The sequence below is a fragment of the Nymphalis io genome, chromosome 30 (genome assembly GCF_905147045.1).
Source record: "Nymphalis io chromosome 30, ilAglIoxx1.1, whole genome shotgun sequence".
Classification (NCBI taxonomy): Eukaryota; Metazoa; Arthropoda; class Insecta; order Lepidoptera; family Nymphalidae; genus Nymphalis; species Nymphalis io.
This window is the reverse complement of record NC_065917.1, coordinates 6,981,860-6,987,859: the sequence shown is the minus strand read 5'-3', so window position 1 is coordinate 6,987,859 and position 6,000 is coordinate 6,981,860.

Genomic DNA, 6,000 nt, shown 5'->3' with positions numbered 1-6,000 from the left:
GGCACGGGGGTGTACACACTTCCAACTGAGAATTTTCTGACAGAAAACCCAATAACTTTTTAGTGGCCCGACCTGGGAATTGAACCCAGGACCTCCGGGTCTGCGGCCTTACATCTAGCCACTAGACCAGCGAGGCAGTCAGTTATTATATACATATAATAGGTAGGCAGACTGGCAATTGGACCACCTGATGGTAAATGGTCATCATCACTAGTAGACAATGGCGATCACCAATGCGCAGCCTTGTGAACTAAGATGTTATGTGCCTTATGATTTTAATTATATTGGCTGACCGCCTGTTGTGTCTAATTTCACCGAAATTCCATCAATCCGCTTTGGAGCAGCGTGGTGGAGTAAACTCGAAACCTACTCAAAGGGAGAGGACGCTCCGGCAGCAGTGAGACATCAAAAGCGCGTCACTATACCTCATCAAAAAAGTTGATTAAAGAACACTACGCTTTCTCTGCATTAGTCATAATAAAAGAAAAAAAAAACGATATATGAAAACAAAAAGTTTTAATTACACCGCATCGGATTAAAACCTCTGTAGTTCGTTAACAAACATTAAAAAAAAATAGGTCACGCTAAAACACATACATCGAAAATTATACCTTATCGTGAAGCGATTAAAAATGTTATCCTATGGAGGTGACATATGACCGCGTTGAAAGGAAAATCAATCTTAAATACGTATATATAAGGACGATTTTCTATTGACTATAATATTACGCAATGTCTATGGTCTCCGTCATTGCATTTCGACATTTGGCGGGAATGTTGACGCAATTGTAAGACGGACGACGCGTGCTGTAGCATTTGTTTCTTGGATTTATATCGTTTGCTAAGGATGCAGCTTTGATTTCATGGGTGTCCTACATTCGGCTTACGTGAAGTTTCAAGTATAGAGTTATTTTTTGCGTATGAATTCCGATAGTGTACCGAATTCGATGATTCGTTTTTTATTCGATAGGTTATAACTCGAGGGAATGAAATAGGTCCACCATTCAAATTAAAACCCAATTCAATGGATGGCATGACATAGTTAAATAACTGGTGTATTTTATTAGCAGCAGTGGGACATTTACAGGCTTTTACGGAACAGTTGATATAACAAATAATAAAATTTAAATTAAAGAAACTACAAGTTAAGTTGCATTGTTCATCCCTTACGCGCTCACCCCATTTTTATAACTTTTTTTCTATAAAAAATATCTCGAGGATGTACCTAATAAGAAAGTACATGTATTTTTAAAGACGGTAATTAATTATAAATTTCGAGGTCATGGCGCTTAAAGAAAAATAAAATCGCGTCCCAAGCTGATACATGCGTACAACTGACTGAATCAAATCCTTCTTAACATTTTCCTTCGCGTCAAAAACGTCTAATTTCAAAAAGTTACGTAAATATATAATAGTAACGCTGCACTCTGTACGGATGTTCTGTAAGAACAAAATCGAACCTCACCGCTGAAAACGGTCGAGAAATGTCAGAAAGTGATATGCGACGCAGACCTTACCAGCTCACGTGTTCCCCTCCTCTTACAACCCGGGTTCCTTCAAACGAGGCGTGAAGAGGCATCTTGCGGGCCGGCAAGGCGAAGGCGGCTAGTGCAGAACGTTTTTCTCGTCTGTACTGGCCGTCGTCGCGTTTGGACTTTACTACCACTTACCATCAGGTGGAGTAGAGTCAATTGCCCTCTCGGACATATAAAATAATAATAATAATAATTATAACATATCGAGAATACACGCATCAAAATAATACATCACCATAAGCCGGTTGTCAACATTTCATGGGTGAGTAATGAAGTGAATTCTTACAGAATAGCACTACAGGTCTCAGATTCGGCTTAGAAATAACGAGGCCGATTTTACTCCCAAGCATTATCTACATAAATATATAAAATTGGAGTGTCTGTCTGTGATTCCCAAATAATTGCCTCTTTTTAAGGTAATATGGTTATTTGTGTGTTACTGTGTTACCAACACCAATACGATCATTTTTATAGTTGTATAATTCGAATTGGCATTATGTATGTCACCGAAGACGCGGTTAAAAAAATTAATTACTATAAATAAATAATCTTAAATAAACTCTACAAATTAAATATAAAGAATACATGTTACAGACCTCGCGGTCCGCGTTACGTTAAAATGGCGGGAACGTTAAGAACGAGGATATGTTCCATGTTTAAAAATCTAATCGGGTAGCCATGTTACTCCAGATTTACTGGTGGTAGGGCTTTGTGCAAGCTCGTCTGGGTAGGTACCACCCACTCATCAGATATTCTACCGCAAAACAGCAACTTGATATTGTTGTGTTCCGGTTTGAAGGGTGAGTGAGCCAGTGTAATTACAGGCACAAGGGACATAAAATCTTAGTTCCCAAGGTTGGTGGCGCATTGGATATGTAAGCGATGGTTGACATTTCTTACAATGCCAATGTCTAAGAGCGTTGGTGACCACTTACCATCAGGTGGCCCATATGCTCGTCCGCCTTCCTATTCTATAAAAAAAAAAAAAAAAGATAATATATTATTTATGTCGTATTTGTTTATTTCATTTTTAGAACTTCGTGACGTAATTATTTCTTTAAACCGGCATTAAAAAAAAACTGTTATTGTGTGGATTCTTAATTTCGTACGGCAGCTATACAAATACCATTGTACTATTAATGCGAAAATAACTGTCTGACACGCTTTCACGTCTAGAATACTGAACCAATTTTGATGAAATTTGGTATGAATCAAGCTTGAACCCCAGGAAATGACATAGGCATACCTAATCCCTACCACGCGCACGGAGCCGCGGGCGAAAACTTGTTACTTATAAACGTAGCTTATAAGCGTGTTTAGTTAAAAAATGATCTCTCTTTCTGTTATTATTGATTTGACATTCGTAAGAAGAAGACAGCATTGTTTATCTAATGACGCCCTGAACAACGTTTATAAGACCGTTACACATTCAAATTTAGACAATTTACTTTCGTTGAAACGTCTATTGGCACGCGTGGGGGTAAGACCGATTCATATGCCGTGCCGGCAAACCGTATTCCGCTGTCGTATGACGTCATATCACCTCTCCGCGATCCTCTACTCTCGTGTGTGCGTGGCGCACATATACATCGTTACTATATATTTTTATAACCATATCTTTTTATGTATACTTAAACTTAAAACTTCGAAATGTTAATAATCAGTCAATTTCATAGGCGGGTCTAAGCCTAAACATTTGCGTCGCCTTGTATCTAGACACGTGTCAAACCAAGTTCAAGCTAACAGAACTGGCGAGCAGCACCTTGTATTGTATTACACGAACCATCTGGAACCACTTTTGACCTCTTCATAACTCAAAAACTATTTCATATAAACATGTCAAATTTGTCTTATATATTGAGAATTGCGAGATACATATGTGCTCCAAATTTCATAAAAACACTTCAAACGGTTATTTAGATATTAACGTCCAAAAATCGACATTTTTATCAAAGACTGACCTATAGATCAAAGCCCTAACCCACTTCCAGATGAGCTAGAAAGAGCCAAGTCAGACCTTAGGCTTCAATATATCGTTCTAAGTTTAAGAAGAAATTATATTTTAAGGTGTTATAAATAACTTTCAGGACTGACCATTGGAACTTGGCACCCATTTAGATCTCACTTCTTTTGTCGTTGAAGTCAACAACCAAGGCATATAGGGTAATATTAATAATAATAAAATCATTTATTTCGACCAAACAGGTATCATAAATACAAGACAATAAATAGTAAAAAGACAAAAATTACAATAATACAATTTTACTGATTTTACATATTATTATTTAAATTAATTCGAATTAAATTATAATACCAAATTAAACTAAAATTATTAATCTACATCAATTAAATCATAATAAAATTTGATTTAAATCAAATCAATTGAAATTCACACAAAAATCACAAGAAATCATATTGAATTTGGTTCTTATTTCACATTTATGTTTTTGATGTGATAAAAAATATCTCTATAGTATTTAATAAAAAATACTACATTGTCTATGGTCTCTCCATCTTTGATTAGTATGGACAGAACGCCACAGGGCTACGTGTGAGTAAGGTATATGACAGATTACTCTATAACAAATAACAATTAAATCGTGTAGTTATATAAACAAGTAACAATACAAAATTTACTCTTATTTAAAGAAAGATTTATTTATTGTTGAACAAATTAACCGAACTTAATTGATTTAGCTGAATTCAACGGAAAGTGGTAAAATTATTTTTTAAAATCCGATAAGTAAAATTAACTTTATTTAAAAGTTTACAGTATTATGATTTTTTTTTATCATAGGTAGTGGCCTGCCTGATGGTGAATGATCATCTCCGCCCAATATCTTTAATATCCCACCAACCTTGGGAACAAAGGTGTTATGTCTCTTGGGACTGTAGCTGACATTGACTCTAGAATGCTCAGCAAAACGGGCTTGCACTACTAACCTATCACCAAATATACAATAATAAACCCACTCATCACATATTCTACCACCAAACAGCAATATTTATTAATGTTGTGTCCCATTGGAAGGTGAGTAAAGTGACTTTCATCAATATGAAAGTACATGCACTGGTGGTAGAGCTTTGTGCAAGCTCGTCTGGCTAGGTACCACCCACTCATCAGATATTCTACCGCAAAACAGCAGTGCTTGGTATTGTTGTGTTCCGGTTTGAAGGATGAGTGAGCTAGTGTAATTACAGGTGTAAGGGACATAACATCTTAGTCCGCAAGGTTGGTGGCACATTGGTGATGTAAGCGATGGTTAACATTTCTTACAATGCCAATGTTTATGGGCGTTGGTGACCACTTATCATCAGGTGGCCCACATGCTCATCCGCCTTTCTATTCTATACAAATATATATATAATATATATATATATATATATATATTTATATATATATGTTAAGGTGCTACAATACCGCAGACATATATGCATGTAATTAAATACTACAGTTTATATAGCTCACCTCCTCAGGCTGGCTCAGTGAGGAATGGCTCGCCCACTCGTCCCAACTGTCTTTTTCATCTGTAAAAAATATATTAATCAAAACATACTTCCAAACGCTAAATATTATCTACAATAATATTATAAATAAAAAAGTAAGTGTGTGTTTGAAACATAACAGATATTTTCACGGCTAAACAACTATATAAATAGGTTCAGTGGTGGTTTTAATTAAATATGCATATAGGAACAGCCGAGATGGCCCAGGTAAGAACGCATAGATCTTAACAAATGATCGTGAGTTCAAACCCGGGCACCACTGAATTTTCATGTGCTTAATTTGTGATTATAATTCATCTCATGCTTTACCGTGAAGGAAAATATCATGAGGTAACCTGCATGTGTCTAATTTCTTTGAAATTCTGCTACATGTGCATTCCATCAACCCGCATTGGAATAGCGTGGTGGAATAAGCTCCAAACCTTCTCCTCAAAAATGGGAGAGGAGGCCTTAGTCCAGCAGTGGGACATTCACAGGCTATTACTTATTGACATTCACAGGCTATTTGTATTTATAACATCTTTTGTTAATGAATTGTAAAGCTTATATGCTATATATAAAATATATATATTTGTAGAGAAAGAAGGATTACACCACGGTAGGTAAAAGCAAGCCAGAAAGAGAGATTGAGGAACCAGCCAACTATCTTAGCGGGTTCCAGCAGTACTGGTTTCTCAATCATTGTTATTACTAATTTATTTTAAATGAACATTTTACTCACAGTAACTGGCTTCACTCGCTTCTTCCATCTTATGTGTTATCTCGAATCAGACATTTATACCTGTAAAAAAATAATAGATTGAATGTTTTTCCAAAGGAAATCATAAATTATAAAATAAAAGAGGAACTTGTAAATACCATATGGTATGTATATAACTTCTGTTTTTATTTAAGATTTGCACAAATAAATAACAAGAAATTGCGAAATATCAATAATATATATAATACTATATTATTT